Below are 18,825 nucleotides of genomic sequence, written 5' to 3' on the forward strand. Positions count from 1 at the left end.
CAGTCTCAGCTCTTTAGGTAATTTATAAATTGGTTTCTTAACTTACTACAAAAAAAAAAAAAGAAAAGAAAAGAAAAGAAAAGAAAAGAAAAGAAAAGAAAAGAAAAGAACGTAGGCTGTCTAATCCTGGGAGCAAAATTCAGAGAATAAACTTTCCAGCCAGTAGGTCACAGTTTTATTTAGCAAAGGCAACAGTTTCCATACCAAATGTCATGACCATGACCTCAACTTAAGGGTACACCATACCCATTAGAATAGCTCCTGCTGTTGAATACAGAACATGGCTCCAGGAAAAATCTCATCTACCTTCTTCCAATGGGACTCTAAATCTTTTGTTGTTGTTAACTCATGTTTTTGAAAGCAGGTTTGTGAAAACAAACTCTTAGAAAATGAAGCAACATTTTGTTTTGTGGCATATCCATACATTTGCATTGTTATTTCAAGGTTTGAAAATTATTTCATGTTACAATGCCAGTAACAGAGAAATGCAGAAATGAGGGTCTAACTCTGGGATTGTGGAGATGAAGTAATCTGCCTGAGGAAGAAGCTGTGCTCAAACTTGAATCCAGGCATTCTGCACTCCCCTTGAGCTGCTCGGAAGGGTTAGAGTGTCCGACAGAGAAGACACTGTTAATGAAAGCACAACGTATATTAGCTCCTCACCTAGCAAATGGACAAATCTGAGTGATCTCTTAACTTCATTACTTGCTTTTAAAGATTTTATATATCATTATAATTCAGTTTAGATCCTCCCCTGAAGTGTCCACATTAGATTGAGGTGAGATCTTTTTAGGATAATCAGGACGTCCTCAGGAAACTTTGCCCTAGGCCAGACTCAAGCATAATATTCTAATAAAAGCTACTACTGGTTGCCCCTTGTTGTGATGGTTACTTATTATGTGTCAATTTGACTAGGCTGTAACAGCCAGTTGTGTAATCAAATGCTAATCTAAGTATTTCTGTGATGGTATTTTGTAGATTTACTTAACATCTACCTACTTTTCTATCTACCTGTCTACCTAACTATCCTATTGGTTCTGTTTCTCTGGAAACATTGATTTATAAAGATTTTGGTACTAAGAATGGTTCTAGAAGAACAGAGTGTTAGAGATGAGTTTTCAATAACAGTTATCCAGTTTCTGGAATTGGTTCTCTAATTTGATTAGTTTTGAGAAAGGTATTGACCATTTCCAGTGGTAGAGAGGACATTGATGGCCCATGCTGTAATATAGAAGTAGAGATACACAAAATATCAGTTAGACACTCCTAATCACTCCTAAAAAGCAAGGTTCTAAGTGACTGCTGATCTCCTCAGGACCTATCCCCACCAACACCCCCACTCCCACTTTTAGACTTATAATTTGAGTCAAGTCTCAGGAGGTCCCGAAGGGTGAGATGCAATGAGTAGCCCATGAGGCAGTACACTGCACTCCAGAAGAACTGCGTGTGGTTCCAGTTTATGCAGACAGAAATCTGGGGACTATATGAGAAAGAATATGAAGGGTGTAGGATAATGGTGGAAGGAACATAAAGTTGGATCAGGCTGACCTGGTTGCTGTGGGAGCATTAAGCAGAGATTGCATTTAATGTTGTAGCTTGGGAATGCAACATTAGGTCTCTAATTGGTTGGTTGGTGGGTTGGTTGGTTGGTTGTCTAAAACATGCACCAAAAAGTGGCCTCTGGTCAATTGGAGTTGAAAAACTGACTTGCCTTGGTATATTATAGAGAAAGGAATTCAAAGGCTTAGGAAAATTGAATGTTAGAGTGGGATTTATCAGTTTAGGACCTGATCATTCACCATGGGAGAGTCCAAAGGACACACCTTTCACTTTGTGAGAAATAAATTTATTTAGGGAGTTCACTGTCTTTTGAAGTGCTTGGTGATCACTCTTTTCTGCATATAGGAAATTACAGTGGGAGCTGCTGCATTTGATTTGGAAAACCTAAATGCAGTGGGGATAATGGTATCCCAGGGTGGCAGGGCCAGGTGGCAATGTTTGATAGCCAGAGGCCAGGTGGGCACAGTGTCTATACTGGAGAGCAAAGTCAAGGCAGCAATGAGAATAGTCTCACTGACAAAGGCCTATGGTATTAGCTAGTTGATCATAGTATTCCTAGAAGCAAAATTTATAACAGGCCTGGTAAATTTTTACTTGATCTGTATCAGTGGAACAGTTCTAGGTCAGGGGAACAAAAGTCTAATGTGAATCACAAAAATGGATTCAGTGTTCTTCAGCCCATCTCCAGACTTGAGCCAGTTCTGAGGTCCAGAGCTCCTTGAATGAAGGGCAAGGCAGGTCCCCTTGAGGAAGGATCTTGGTGCACTAGTAAAAGTCTTTATCCCAGCCTTCCCAAAGGGACCTGCAGCCTTTTACGAGTGCCTGTGTACTGGGAGAAAGGAAAATAATAATAATCAAACCTCTGAGGTATGACTAATTTGGCTCTGAATGGTCACTAAAAACTGTCACAGTGGTCTACCAGTCAGAGGGAGCATCATAGAGGTCAGGTGCTCAGTGGAGTTTTGGTTCAGGTCCATCTCTAGGTGGGTCCAATGGCTCCTTGAGCCTGTCTTGTAGTTACTTCCTCTGTTCTGGAAGGCATCATTGGAAAAGACATACTTAGCAAGAGACAGGATCCCCACCTCGGCTACCTAACCTGTCAGATTAGGGCTGTTAGGTTGGTGAAGGCCAAATGTAAGCCATTTGAGTGTTTAATGTACATTTATAGGTTACTTTTATGAAGGTTATAGCATTTTATTGTTCTTGCCAGCAGAGGATGTAGCCCCATATCCTCACCAGCACTGGATATTAGTTTTCAATGGTATGTGTGTAAAAATGAGCTCTCATGTATATTCTATTTCAAATTGTTGCTGAAATGACTGATCACATTTTCATGTGGTGAAGAGCCAGCTGACATTTCTTTTTGTATCACTTGTTTCTTCATTTCCTGTGTCCATTTTTTAAAATGGCATTACATGCCTTTTTGCACAAAACAGACTCTTTACAAGACTTTGATCATCAGTCTACATAATGTGGCCAGAAGCATGAAGGAGTCAGGTCACTGTGTATATAGATCACTGCAGCTTAATTGCACTGATACGTCCTCCCACCCCCAGGGAAAAACCAAAGGACCGGCAGGATGGTGAGGATGTGGTGGACCTTGAAACTTCTGTGGCTGGCATGGCCGCTAAAGAAATTCTAAAGAAAAATCATCTTGTCAGCTTCCTCAAACTAGAAATGCATTTAGGCAGCAATATAGATCTAATGCCCAGCTTGCAGAATAGCAGAATTTTCCAATTTGGTGTTGCTCCAGGTTAAAAAACATACCAGCTGAAAAATGGGAATTGGAATCATTTGCCATCCGTCCGTAATGTAATGACTGATTTCCCACTCCAGATTCAGTGAGCTGCAGGCAGTGGGTTTGAATCGAGTCCAGGTGGAAGGGGGCCAGACATATTAAATTTAAGGCCTCTATTGCACAACTCCCTACAGAAATTGTGCAAATAATGTAGCTGAAGTGCTCTCTGCATGCTGTGTAACCCAGCTCTTTTGGCAAACTGATTAATTCCTTGCCCTTTTCTATAGGATGCACAGTTAGCAAATATACTAAAAGGAGACAGAATCCATAATAGAATCTGTCAACGTCATCCTCTTCATTTTCAGTTGAGAAAGATGTTTTTTTTTTTTTTTTAAAGTAGCCCTCGTGAAGGTAGGATAGCACCTGCCAGTACTATTTGCCTTTGGTTAACCCTGCGGATGTCAGTAACATCTAAGTCCAGCCCCAGAGTAGGTGGTCATTCTCCATCCATGTTGCATCCTACAGAGTGCAAGATAAGTAGATACCCAAGCTTATTAAAAACTGGTCTTGTCAATACAAAACAGCTTTTAATGGTACCACTTGAAATTGGACCACCATGTCAATGTGGATTCCTCAGTTTTGTATAAGTGTGTACACACAGTCTTCAGAGATGGAACTTCCATAAACCCTTCCTCTGCTCTTGGTACCTTTTCTCAAAGGAGGCTGTGAGAGAGAGGTCACTTGTGGGCATGAATAATGAGATAACGTTTAATCCAAGAATTGCGGGAACTCCAGTGTTAGTCCTTACAAAGATGGAGGTGTTGATGTTGTCATGGTTCCAGTGAGAAAGTAAGGCCAAGCTCTATTCAAGTCAGCCAAAGCTAAGGCATGTCCAAAGTATCTACATGTGTTACGTGGATACTATTTTTTTTTCCCAAATGGAAACATTTCAGAGGTGACTTCTATACTATTCCTTTTTCACTTGTAAATTCTTCTCTAATTGCACACTATTGGATAACCAAGGGATATCCAATATTTGGCGTACAAATTCTAGCATATGACTTGGAAGTCAATTTGGCAAAAACAGGGGTGCGGTGACTTGGTGCATTGGCGATCAGGGGTAATGAGTGTCTCGGCAGCTTAAGTGAGGATTGTGTTACAAGTGCTGGGAGGATTTAGCACCGTTGGGAGCCGAAGAAATGAGGCAAAATGGATCTTATTAAGGCAACCTAGAGTTAGAGTCCAATTTTGCTTTTGTTTTCTGGATTTGGGTTTCTACATCTTTGCTTCGGGCAGATACCTAGGTTTAAATGGGAGTGAACAAACAGCCTCAGCAATTAGTCACCAATTTGCTTTTAAGTGTCATGTTTCATGTTACACTTAACAGGTATCACGTGTTTTTGCTGGTCTTTTCTGTACGCAGACATTGCTTAGGGGGAAAAGGAATGCTAAATACTAAAGCACTGCCATCCTTTGAGATCATATGCATAAATTGTGCTTTGCTGTAACATCACTGTATGTTTGGGATATAACCATATAGTGTGCTATGAAATATTTGTGTGTACCTGTGTATTATGTGTGTATGTGCATGTGTGTTTCATGTCTGAAAGTTCTTTTTATGCAGCCGTCTAGCTGTGGCCTGCTGACCTAAGGAAAAACATCTGGCAATTAAATGGAAAAAAATTGTAGGGTTAATTGATAGGGGAAGACTAATAGGATTCTGACTGTGCTTGGGGTCAAAATGTGACCCCTGAGATATCATGAATAAGAAACTAGAAAACATTTTAGTTCTTGCACTTGAAAAAATATTTGACACAGCCTGACATGCCACAGTTAATCAACATCAAAATGTATTGTTCCACATCTTACTCTTAGAGGCAAAAGGTAAAGGAGTGAAAATAAGTCTGGTCTTTTGTTACAGATGGAGTTGTGTCACCCAACACTCCCCCCTTCTTTGCCACCCAGCATTGCTGATACCCAAACTGCCAGTATGATTGTATTTAGAGATAGGACTTTTAAGGTGATATGATGGTCAAATGAGGTCATGAGGGTGGGACCCTATTCAAATAGAACTGGTATATTCCTAAAAAAAAAAAAAAAAGAGAGAGAGAGAGAGAGAGATGCCAGGGACATACACACATAGAATAATCCATGTGGGCACAGAGAGAGGAGGCAGCCCTGTGTAAGCCAAGGAGAGAAGCCTCAGGAGAACCTAACCCAGCCAACACCTTGATCTTGTGTTCTAGCCTCCAGAACTGTGAAAACAAATTTCTGTCACGTAAGCTACCCAGTCTTGTATTTTGTCATGAGAACCCTAGCAGACTAAGCAGACTAATAAACTTTATGTAGTTGCCTGAAAATAGAGGCTAAGGCACTGTGGGTAAAAATACATTCAAGTATCTCTGGTGCCAAAATGATCATCTTGTATTGTTGTGAAATATCTGGGAGCAGGAACAGCTCTAGCATCCAGCTGGAAGTTCTCATTGTGTCTGAAGTGTCTGTAAATGTTGTCAGAGTAGGTTGAGTGGACAGCTCTGGTTTTTGCTTGCTCACATTTACTCTTCCTTCCCCAATAACACCACCACAGCTTCCCCATGAGGAATGGCTCCTTTTCTCTTAATCCACGTGGTTACAGTGCAGGTGCGGCCCACCCCACGTCACCGAGTTGGGCAGATAACTCAGACAAGGGCAGGAATACAGTAGCCTCTTGCCAGGATGATTTTTCAGGAGTGGCTGTATGACAGTCACAGCCATCTCCCATCTACTGGAACGCCTGCAGAAGAGACGTGCACAATCTGCTGGATTTACTGACCTGATGTGTTACCAGCCTGGCCCTGCTGGTGGCCGTTTCTCAGAGAATCAAATCAGGGTAGAGGAAGCCCAAGCCAAGGGGAGGAGAAAGATATTTTGGATAGCATTCTTGAAGAAACATTAAGTCATTCCTGGGTTTAAACTTGGATTTTCCCATTATTGGAACTGACAAATCAATCTGTTTGTGCATAACCTGCTTGAGTCAGATTCCTGGCTCTCACCAATTTCTCAGAAAAAAAAAAAAAAAGAACTTTCTGGTCCCCATTAGAGCTGTAGAGTAAAAGAGAGATTTAAAGCTTTTGCCTTAAATGTCCTTGCCCTTTATCCACCTCCTCCAAACATCTCTTGAGCTCCTCGTAAGGTGGAGTTCAGGTTCCATACTTTCTTCAGATGGCCTCTTCTGGTCTTTTATCTCCTGGTCCAACTCCTGAGGTGTCCAGCATATGCTCCTTTGCTCAGTTCTTTTGTGTGCATAGAAGTCCTAAAATCTAGAGTCTTAGAAGATAGCCTGGAAAATTAGTAATGAGGCAGTTCTCTGCAGTTTAGTGAGTTGGATGGTGGGGGACAGATGGAAAGGGAAAGTCATCCCTGGGCATCCTCAGAGCCTATGCGAACTATCTGGAAGCAAAGGCATTAGAGGCAGATATCCATAAGTGTTGCAGAAAATAAACGAGGTGGAAGTGATGGTGTTGGTAGAATGCATGTAGTCAGCCACCTGGATTTGTGGGGTATAGGAGACAGCAGGAGCTGAAGGATTACTCTTTAGGAATAGACATGTTTACTCATTGTAGGGGGTTGAACGGTGACCCCTCCCAAATTCATGCCTCTTTTGGAACCTCAGAATGTGACCTTAAATGGAAACGAGGTCTTGGTAGAAGTAACATGAAGAGTTTCAAGATGAAATCGTGCTGGATTTCATTGGGCTCTAAACCCAAGGACTGGTGTCCTTATAAGAGATGAGAAGATGCAGAGACCTGGGGAGAGGGCTGCATGAGGACAGGCGGAGATTGGAGAGACGCCGCCACAAGCAATGCCAAGAGCCACCAGGAATTAGGAGAGGCAGGGAAGGATTCTCCCCCACAGCTTCTGGAGGAAGCATGACCCTAAACCCCCACCCCCCTGGATTTTGGACTTGTGGCCTCCAATACTAAGGGACTATAAGTTGCTATCGTTTGAAGACCCCACTTTTTGGTGATTTGCTATGGAATCCTTTGGAAGCGGGTGCACTAATGAACCTATGAGTATGGGAAAGTGGGAAGAAAGTGCTAAGAGGTGTGGATTTGCTAGAGAAGTGGGTTTTCGTGTGAAATTTCATTAGGGCTGAGATCACAAAGAAAGGAGCTATTCTCCATGTACATTCCACCTCGTGCTTTTAATCCTAATTAATCAGATACCAACTAAGCCTGGTATGTTACCTGCTGGCCATTCCTTGTCCGGAAACGCAGAGGTTTTGCTGAGCTTTTTGCACTTTTCTGAGAAGGGGGGAGCGATCCAGTGAAAGGGAGCACGGCGATTTTGCCACGGATGTTCTGCAGTGTGCTCTGGCATCATGACAGTTTGGCCATCTGCTTGGTGGAGGTAGCCCAGCTCCATCAAAGAGACAATATAATTTCTGTCAACTTCTTAGAAAAGCATCCTTGTAACACGACAGTCATTTAGGGGGTTCATTGTCTGGCAGTGTCAATGTGCATGACTCGGGTCACTGTCCCGTTTGCTCCAGACCATCTCAGTTCAGGTGTTGTCTCTGCCTAATTAATTACAGCCCTCCTCCCCCTTTCACTGCCCTCTTTGGGGGATAAGCCATCTAGCAACCTGATGTAGGACTCAGTCCTTTATTTCTTTAAAAGCTCTAAAACTTTACAAACTCCTTTGCTTTTGTTTTCTTGCCAACCGCACTAGATTACTGAGTTACGGTGGTTGGAAAGTAGAGCTGGATTTTTATTTTATTTTTTTAATTAAGGGACTCTTGCTCGAGAATGAGGAAAGGGAAGTTTGTGACCGATTGTTTCCTAAAGGCTGATGGGGGCCCCCAGCCTCCTCCCTTACCTGCTGTTGGCTTTGCAGTCAGAGGAAATTTGGCTGCCTCAGCCTTGTGTCCAAGGACACACAGCCATGTCTGCAGAGCAGGTGTAAGCTGGCATCCTGCCCAAGCTTGGCCAGACAGCTTCATAAATCCTGCCCTTACTGCAGCCCCGAATTACTTTTCATGACACAAAGCCAAGCTGTGTTATTCACCTAATGCCCCGATTTACAGTTCCCAAGACAAAAGAACGTACAGATAGAGTTTCAGGGCTCTGTTTGCCTTCACGTTTATCTAGAGGTTAGTTTCAGGTCAAGCTCAAGGAACCTGACAAATGGTGGTGAATAAACCTAAAAATAAATTAAGTGCAAGTGGGAAACTTATGCATTCCTTGTTCTCGTGCCAAAAGCAAACTCAACCCAATTTACGTTCTTTTAATATCTGAAACAAGCAGCTGTTCTCTTATTTGTGGCATGCTGGGGAATTATTATGCTCCCCGTCAGCTCTCACCAATGTGCATGTGCTAATGCATAAGGCACACGTGTGTACACACACACACACACACACACACATACCTGCCCAGTCTCCATTTAGGTGGGTGTGCCTGTGTCTTCAAGGAGCAAATGGTTGCCTTAAGTAGTTCAAACCTAGTGAGAAAAGCACCTCTCTGGAAGGGTGCTTTGGGGTCCTGGGGTGCCGCCTGCCAATCCCCCAGGTCCAAGAATACTAGGGCTTCAAGTGGGAAACCTCATCACTTTAAACATAAGGGAACCAGACCTAGGTCTGCAAGTCCTTGGAGGGAGACACCTGCTCATCTGTTAGACCCGCATGAAGGTAGAAGCTGATGGGTGAACCTGAAGAATTGGTGAAGAGGCTCAGGCCTGCAGAGCACAACTGCACTGGGGACAGTCACAGCTCCCTGGCCAAACCTAGTTTGCAAATGAATTTCTTTGCTTTTGTTTTGAGTGGTATCTGCATTTGCAGCCACTGTGGGCACTGTGGGCACTCTCTCATGCCTCACCTTAGTCTCCCTGTATCCCCTTCCTCCTCACCAGCCCTGTTCTCAGGAAGCATTCAGGTGAGAGGATAATGAGAAATAGGATGTGATTATCAATACGGTATTAATTACTGCTTTCTCTGGGCAGGGCTTCTGATTTTATAAAAGTAAATAGATGGGGGATGTCTGGGTGGCTCAGCGGTGGAGCGTCTGCCTTTGGCTCAGGGAGTGATCCCAGGGTTCTGGGATCGAGTCCTGCATCGGTCTCCCCACAGGGAGCCTGCTTCTCCCTCTGCCTGTGTCTCTGCCTCTCTCTGTGTGTCCCTCATAAATAAATAAATAAATAAATAAATAAATAAATAAATAAATAAGTAAATAAATAAATAAATAAATAGAATATTTTTTAAAAATGCAAATAGACGGAGACCAGGCAGTGAGTGAGTCTCTTAACACCTGGCCAAGAGCAGCATCGATTGAAAATGTCTCTGCAGTAACCCCAGGACGCCAACAGCATCCTTGACCAGGATGGTCACCCCCAAGAGGGGCTGCCAGGACAGCCCTTAGTTCTCCAGACCTGGGGTAAGGGTATTTCTAAGAAAAACAGCTGCTGGCAAGGAAAGTCTACCTTTCCTCCTTCGGAAACCTACAACCAACTTGGGGATTTACGCTACTCCTGCTAATTTTTTCTAGACACATATTTTCTCTAGGATGTAAAATTCCCCTTATCCCTCTACCACACCCCCCCAGCCTGCTTCATTTTTCTATTCATGGGATTGGGATAGAAATCTCACTGAGAGAAATAACATTCCTAAGGGAATAAATGCATTGATCCCATCCAAAATTTACAGTGGGTTTGTAGGGTCTAGCGTTCTTTGTTAAAGGGGTTACAGAATAAACCCAAGATGTTTGCTAAAGACAGAGTCAGGAAACAACAACAACAACAACAAACCCACCAAGGTCAAACTTCTGAAGGCCAAGAGGAAATGTGGCAGATAAAGGTGATTCAGTGACCAATCTGTAGTATGGCTCACGGAGAGTAGCATTTGGACAATTGAGGTAAAAGGAGCTTGTTGAGTGAATGAGGTGGGGGACAGACATGTCCTATGTCACCATTAATAGCCACATGTGTTCTACTCCTATCTTGTGAGCTCTCACACTCCTACACCTGCTGATGGGGTTCTGCTGCAAGCCCTCCCGTCTGTCCTCCTGACAGCTTTCCTTGATCCACAAATGATACAGTGAATGAAATCCCAGGGGACAGCCTTTGGCCTCTGGCTCATGGGAGTTGGAGGGTAAGTGCCCCAATTGTGGACAACCAAGATACGCTTGCCACGGGCTCCCAACAGACCCCAGTGGGAGTGCATCCTCGTTGCCCATGACACAAACTTGCTTTCTTATCTACCTTTGAATGACTTCTCTGCCTTCCCTGTCTTATTCCCGCTCCTTATTTCAGGGACCCCCCCCCTCACAAATAAAGTTCTGGTACTCAAACCCTTGCCTAGGAGGATCCCAACCTATGAAAACCCAACACAAGGATATTTGTGAAAGGGTGAGGTGAGACCATGGGACTTAGGTGACTTGTTTGTGAAGAGCGATCCTCGTAGTAGATTTGGAAATAGCTCAGAGGACATGGCCCAGAAGCATTCAAATACATGGGTGGGGGTTGTAGACTTAATTTCCAAATCCAAACGTGTGTGTGTGTGCGCACGCACGTGCGTGCATATGCAAGGAGGAGTAGGGGGCATCCTTCGGGGAGTGGGGGAGACTAGGTAAGGATTTCTAGTCTTCTGCTATTAGCGTCATGACGGGAAAGACAAAGCATCGCTTTGAGATTTGTCTTTGTGTTTGAAAAGGCAGTTGAACATTATTAATGTATTCCAGGAAGTAGTGAACACCAACTTGAAGCTTTTATCAGCTTTTCTTTGCTCTAATTTCTAAAGCAAAAATGCCTTCCCTCCAAATACTCTATTAAAAGAACATATGAAATTAATGAAACATATCATTACTTTTACAATGGCCAAATTGTAGATTTGTCACAGTACAGAGACAGAAACTCATTAAGTCATTGTGCTTCTGCTTCACATTTTATAGTGTATTAAAAGAAAAAGAATTTTCGAAACCTACCAAACCTTCTTTTTTTCCCATTGTTTCTCTGAAACTTCTTTTTATCGTTGGAGCTGCAAATCATCCAACTTGTCTCTCTGCCTCTCATGCTGGTGGAACAGGAATTAAGGATGGCCATGCCTGAAAACGAGAATCTCAATTTGGGGTTGTGAATTTCATGGTTTATTTGAGAAGTAGGCTAGAGTTGACAATCCTTTGCCTCCTTTGAAAGCAGATGAGGAGAGCAGCATTCTTCTCTATCAGCCCGTGAGAGCCTTCCCTCACATCCTTCAGGGAAACTGAATTATTTATCCCATCGGGTTTGGGCAATTTTAGCAAACGTCAGCACAGTTGCAGTGGAGCCGAGCTGATCGTTCAGTTCCCCTCTACGTTATATTGAACATTGCTGCATCTTTAGAGTGGATGTTATGAATACCGGGAAGAATGATATAAGAAATCAAGTGTGAATCAAGGTGGAACCAGTCCGTTTTCCTCGGAGACTCCATCCTTACACTTAACTGCCATCCAGCAATTTGGAAGAATGTGAAAAGCCTCTAATACCTATGCAAACCAGTGCTTCTTAGCGACCTTTTATTTGTCACAGTCGATCTGCATTTAGGAAAGTGTATCACAGGAATAGTTTGACGTGAATTACTTGTAAATATCCACACATTCTTTTCACTTTGGGGGAGAAAAAGGAAGCAAACAAAATTTCTCAGGAGGCACCTGACAGAAAAAGTATTTTTATGACCCTGGTCATGGAGCTTTGTCCTTCTTGTCTTATTCTAGAAAGTCACCAAGAAAATGATCTGTTGAAGGGAAGACAGAAATGAACTTTGGTCCTTTCCCAGGTACTCTGGGTGGCCTTGGGTTACTTTTGTATCAGTGAGGGTTCTCCAGATAAACAGTATAAAGACAGATATATAGATATAGTGAAAAAAATATATATGCAGAGATAAATAGAATATATATAGATATGCAGGATCTCTCTATATATATTTTTCTCTCTGGGGAGAGAGATTTAAAGCAAATTACTCATATGATTATAGGGGCTGACAAGTCCAAAATCCATAGAGCAGACCAGCAGGTTGAAAAACCAGGCAGGATTTCCATGTTATAGTCTTGGGACAAAGTCCCTTCTCCAGGAAACCTCAGTTTTTGTTTTTGAAGGCCTTCCACTGATTAGATGAGGCCCACCATACACATTAATGCAGGATTATTTACTTTACTCCAAGTCACCTGATTGTAAATGTTAATCATATCCACAAGATACCTTTACATCAGCAACCAGACTAGTACCATAGGCTTGTAGCCTAACCTATTGAAATTAACACATAAAAGTCACCATCACATCTTTCATAAAAAGACTATTGCCTTCACATTTCATGTTGAATTGGAAGAATATGGTATGTTGACTGAGAGAGAGACTTGGATTCAAAAATCCAGATCTGCCACTTACTGTATGTCCTTGAGCAACTGTAAAATTATCTGGAGCCTTAGTTTTCTAACTTATAAAATCATGCATTTCAATTAAGGTCCCTTCTTTTGCAAGTTGCAGCAAACCCAGTCTACTCAAACATAAGAAAGGGAGAATGGATTAGGTCAGGTGACTACAGATTTGAGTCAGCATGAATTCATGATTTAGTTTGATCCAGCCCACATGTGTCATGGTGACTCACTTAGGGTCTGGTTCTTCTCTCTTAGATCTCAGCTCCCTTTGCTCTGTGTTAGTTTCCTTCTCGTATAGTTCTCCTGCTCTGGAGGCAAGCCATTACTGGCAGCTTCGATATACAGCCCTTCACGATAAAGATCATTTAAAGAGCACACTTCTGCTCTCCCAAGTCATGCCTGTCCCCAGTCACTTTCTGTGTCCTGTGGCATGAATTGTTTAGCATAGCAGGGCTTGGCTGTGATGTCTATTTCCTGGAGCTGAGCATAGAGCCTTATCCAAACAGATGGACTGAGCATAGGAATGTGTGGAGACCCGTGAAATTTCAGATCGTGCATGTTCACAAAGGGGGAATAGATGCTAGAAAGTAAAAGCACATGTCTTCTTCATGATGATTGTAGTGCTTAACTCACAGGGTGGTTATCAGAATTTGATGTGTGTTTATACAGCCCAAGGAGTGTAGTAAGAATTAAATGAATGCTTGTTTCAGTTGTTGGTATACTTCTGATAGTATAAGCACGAGGGAACTCTGAACTGTACCTCTCAACGTTTACACTCCCATATCTTTGTCTTCCTTACTCACTGTCTTTCTGTCTTTCAAAGGTCTGGCCTTTGAAGTTCAGACTCTTTCCAGTCAAATCAGCTCTGATTGGTCTACATAAGCCCCTAACTAAATATTCTCAAACATTAGGGCACACTGTGTTAGGACAGGAATGGATTTAAAAAATATATATATCTTAGATGCATTTTTTAAATGATAAGCTATTAGGGGATTTGTCTTAGAGAGTCTTATCTAAAGATGGCCAACATCCTCTTGGTATATCATTTGTGTGTAATCAACCTGTCCTAAAGAGAATGAATAGAACTGATTGGAAGTGAAATTTTGGCAAATTGAAGTGACAGTAGAGGATAATTTTTAGTTGAAATTGAAAGGAAGAGAGTTCAGAGCAAGAAAAAAAAAAGAACCATAATGGGATTTCTGAAAGGTTCTGTAATCAGCTTATCTTGAGCAAAAGAATTAAAAGCAATTAATGGAACAGATTGGCTCCTGGGGTAGACTTAAACACAACGCCCACTGCTCTCAGCTCTGTCTTTCGTTCTTTTAGATCTGTGCCCAAAGTTTCTCCCTTCCTCTCCTCTGCAACTTTTTTTTTTTTTTTGGCATTTTTCTCTATATTTCACTTCCAGTAACATTTTTGGGCTTGTCAAGTGGCATCTGTGCTTGTGACTTAATCTCATTTTGCCTCAAGGAGAAATGAAGGGTGTGTGTTTGTGTGTGTTTGTTGATGGTGGTGGGTGATAGTAGACTTGCTGGAACTAGAGATTCTGAAAATAAAAAAAATTATTCCTTTGACAGTATTATTTTGAGCACATCGGAATGGGAAAAGATGGGAGCTAAGAGTAATCCTGAAAATCAAGTGTTGGCAGGGCAAGCACCCAGTGAAAACCTTAGACCCTAAGCTTGACAGAGACCCAGAGGTGTTACTGGTAATGGGAAACAGAACAAGTATCCACTTTTAACAATCACATCTAAAGGAAAAGGAGAAAGTCACCTTGAAAAGATAGGGAACAAGATGAGGTGGCAAAAGACAGATGACTCATGGGAAGAGTTTTACTATAGCTACAGAAATTCTTTGTCAAAGTATTTCTGAATACTTTGTCAAATCATTCTTTGTCTCCCCCCCCCCTTTTTTTTTTTGCCAGTTTTTGAGACTTGAGGGTATTTGCATAGTCAAATGTTTTTCTCTGCTGTGCCAACAGCCTGGTTAGGTAGTCAAGGACTGCTCTTGCTTCCTGAGCTGCTGGCATCAGCCTTCAGAGGGTAGGGGCGCAAGTGCACTGAAATACTGACTTGGAAAAACACTGGAGTTTTATGAAGAAATATTTAAAAGTAGATCACATTTCAGTCCTCCCAACCTTGTCAGACTTCCTCATACATGCAACTAAATGAAAACCGAGAATAAATCAAATGAGGGGAAAAGGAAGAGAACGGTTTCAAGGAAAGAACTGTGTAGCTGCTAGACAAGTCATATTTACTGTGTCGTGTACATTTTGAATCATTAGTAAACAATGATTAGTTCAAATTACGATTCAAAGTGTTAGTCGGCTAGCAAGCACTTGCAATATTTTATTTTTTTCTAAATCTCTCAGCAGTATTTTTTGTTTACCCATGCTCTTACAGGGCAGCATTATGAACTTGTGCCAACTTGGCCTCGACACCTTTCACTGGAACAAAACAGAGAGATTGGTGCTTTGGCAATAATTGAATTTTACCATGATCACAGCGGCCATCCAGGTGGAAAGGCAGAGAAATGTTTTCTTTATACCAGCAGTGACAATATTCATGGTGTGCTTCCTAAGGGCTGTTTTTGTAAATTATTCCAATCTATATATCAGCTATCTGAAGTTAGTAGAACTATCCTTATTGTTTTGAGTGAAGAATCTGAGGCTCTGCTGGATGAGGGTGAGCTGGCTCTTAAGAGAATTTCATCCCATGACCTTCTGAGTCCAAAGCTCATCTTTTTAACCACTCATGTTATACTTAAGAGTAGACCTTGGCTAATACTTTTTTTGAAAAAAATATTTTATTTATTTAATCATGAGAGACACACAGAGAGAGGCAGAGACATAGGCAGAGGGAGAAGCAGGCTCTCCATAGTGAGCCAGATGTAGGACTTGATCTTAGGACCCCAGGATTACACCCTGAGTCAAAGGGAGACACTCAACCCAGGTGTCCCCCAAAGAAGACTTTAAAGTGCCTCTCTGATTCCCATAAATTTTAGCCCTACTCACTAGTGCTATTTTTAGAGGATACCTAGATATAGTCCTCAGGCATAGTTATATGTGTACCTAAAATTGGTACGTTCTTTATTATATTCAACTGCAACTAAGGACCCCCGAAAACATGTGAAAGACAGTAGTGCTACAGCTGTGATGACTTTCTCATTAGGTTTTCTCAATTATCAGTATAAAGCAACTTACCATGAAGTTTACAAGACTTTAGAAATGGTTTCCGCCATGCCTTTCAAGTTACTTAACACTGCTATTCAACAGCCTTGTTTTTATCTTAGGCCATAGGTATGTTTTCCTCTACTCTGTTTAAACTCTGGCTTTCCATTAAGACACACGTCTTAATGGAAAGGCCACAGAGGTGGTCACTATCTCTGCATGGTTAATAGAAACCACTTCTCTAAAGGGAACCCTCTTACACTGTTGGTGGGAATGTGAACTGGTACAGCCACTCTGGAAAACTGTGTGGAGGTTCCTCAGAGTTAAAAATAGACCTGCCCTATGACCCAGCAATTGCACTGTTGGGGATTTACCCCAAAGATTCAGATGCAATGAAATGCCGGGACACCTGCACCCCGATGTTTCTAGCAGCAATTTCCACAATAGCTAAACTGTGGAAGGAGCCTTGGTGTCCATCGAACGACGAATGGATAAAGAAGATGTGGTTTATGTATACAATGGAATATTACTCAGCCATTAGAAATGATAAATACCCACCATTTGCTTCAACATGAATGGAACTGGAGGGTATTATGCTGAGTGAAGTAAGTCAATCGGAGAAGGACAAATATTGTATGTTTTCATTCATTTGGGGAATATAAATAATAGTGAAAGGGGAATATAAGGGAAGGGAGAAGAAATGTGTGGGAAATATCAGAAAGGGAGACAGAACATAAAGACTCCTAACTCTGGGAAATGAACTAGGGGTGGTGGAAGGGGAGGAGGGTGGGGGGTGGGGGTGAATGGGTGACGGGCACTGAGGGGGGCACTTGACGGGATGAGCACTGGGTGCTATTCTGTATGTTGGTAAATTGAACACCAATAAAAAATAAATTTATTATTATTAAAAAAAAAAGAAACCACTTCTCTGATGGGGTTAGTGACGTGTTAGTGGAAGAAAAAGTGTAGAATATTTGTTGAAAAATGTCCTTGATCGTGGGAGTCACTGAAGTTCTGTTTAAAGAAAAGCGAACATAGGGGATCCCTGGGTGGCGCAGCGGTTTAGCGCCTGCCTTTGGCCCAGGGCGCGATCCTGGAGACCCGGAATCGAGTCCCACGTCGGGCTCCCGGTGCATGGAGCCTGCTTCTCCATCTGCCTGTGTCTCTGCCTCTCTCTCTCTCTTTCTCTCTGTGACTATCATAAATAAAAATTAAAAAAAAGAAAAGTGAACATATATATATTTTTTGTCCTATTTTGGATGATTTTTTTAAACATTGCTTTGTAAAGGAAAGAATGATGTGGTACAAAGCAACGCATCAGAGTTCATAAAGGCTTCTGGAAAAGAGACAAGAAAGGAATACACTGATCAAAAGACAGGAAGGAGGACTAAAAGAAAGGAAGGAAACATGAAATGATAGAAATTACAAAGAAAGGAGAACTATTAATTTTTCTATAAATTGAGGAAAAGGTTCCAATAACCGATCAAAAAGAGGTGCTAGACAAAGCTGAGTTTGATAGGGAAAAAAAGGGGGCGAAAGGAACTTGCTGGATTTAATCAAATGCTATTAAAAAATGAAGCTAAAATATTTGGAAATTTAAGATTTATAAATTCAGAGTTTTGTGACTACAGAGTAAACAAGCAGTTAGTAAAAATCTTGCCAAGTAATTTTTTTTAAAGATTTTATTTATTTATTCATGAGAATACACAGAGAGGAGAGAGAGAAGTAGAGACACAGGCAGAGGGAGAAGCAGGCTCCATGCAGGGAGCCCGACATGGGACTCGATCCAGGGTCTCCAGGATCACACTCTGAGCTGCAGGTGGCTCTAAACCACTGAGCCACCGGGGCTGCCCGCCAAGTAATTTTTTTTTTTAATTCACAGAAAATCAGAGGTTTAATCACATCTAGGCAGGTAACAAAAAAGATGCTGGAATGCAAAATTCAGGGAAAAGAGAGCAACTCAGACTATTTGGGGGCACTTGGATAGGGGTTCAGGGAAGTCTGCTGATGTCTGCAAACGTATCAGACCCTTGTCTTTGGGAATCCACAGGGTTGCCTTGTGTTGTGATTCTCTTTTGAAATCCACGACTAATGGGACGCCTGGGTGGCTCAGCAGTTGAGCTCAGGGTCTGAATCCCAGGGTCCTGGGATCGAGTCCCACATCTGGTTCCCTGTGGGGAGCCTGCTTCTCCCTCTGCCTGTCTCTCTGCCTCTCTCTGTGTGTCTTTCATGAATAAATAAATAAAATCTTTTTTTTTTTAAAGAAATCCACGACTAATACAAGGCATACGAAGGAACCAAATCTGTAACTTAAGAACACAATGGGATTATTGTCAAATGATGGACCACAGTGAGCCAAAATCTCCAGAATGTCAACTGGAAACATACATACAAAATTCATTAATGTTGGAACAGAAGGAGGAGGAAGAGGAGGAAGAGAGTGCTTACTTTTGGCAGGCAACTTTCTTAACCCAGAGGGAGTATTTTTTTTAAATATCTTTCTATCTTAATATTGATTATTTTGTTAGAAAAAATATTTATATGTCTTAGAGAAAACCTAGAAATACCATTTTCTCTCATATGAAAAGAATCCTTTCTAAAAGGTCTGCCTCTTGCCTGATTTTCAAATAACATCTTTAATTGACATGCTCTTAAATATTCTGTAAAATTTAATTGAATTATCTTCCCCTCCTGTTCTTAGGAAATCAGATAATTTTCACTCTTGTTTTTTTTTTTTAAATACTATCATGAGGGTCTTTTACTAAGATTTTTGTTTTCTTCCTGGATTCTTTCTCAAAGTAGAATTAGTCAAAAATAAGGGCTTAAATGTCCTTAAGACTCTGATTTTTAGTTTGCCTTCAGTTTGCAATCTTAATTTGGGGACTGATTTAGAAAAGTTCGATTCTTTGTTGACAATTTTCCAAGTAATTTGGACAACATAAAATAACTGGATTATTCAAGTAGTCCATACATCCAGC

This window comes from Nyctereutes procyonoides, unplaced genomic scaffold (genome assembly GCF_905146905.1).
Source record: "Nyctereutes procyonoides isolate TBG_1078 unplaced genomic scaffold, NYPRO_anot_genome, whole genome shotgun sequence".
NCBI classification, from domain to species: domain Eukaryota; kingdom Metazoa; phylum Chordata; class Mammalia; order Carnivora; family Canidae; genus Nyctereutes; species Nyctereutes procyonoides.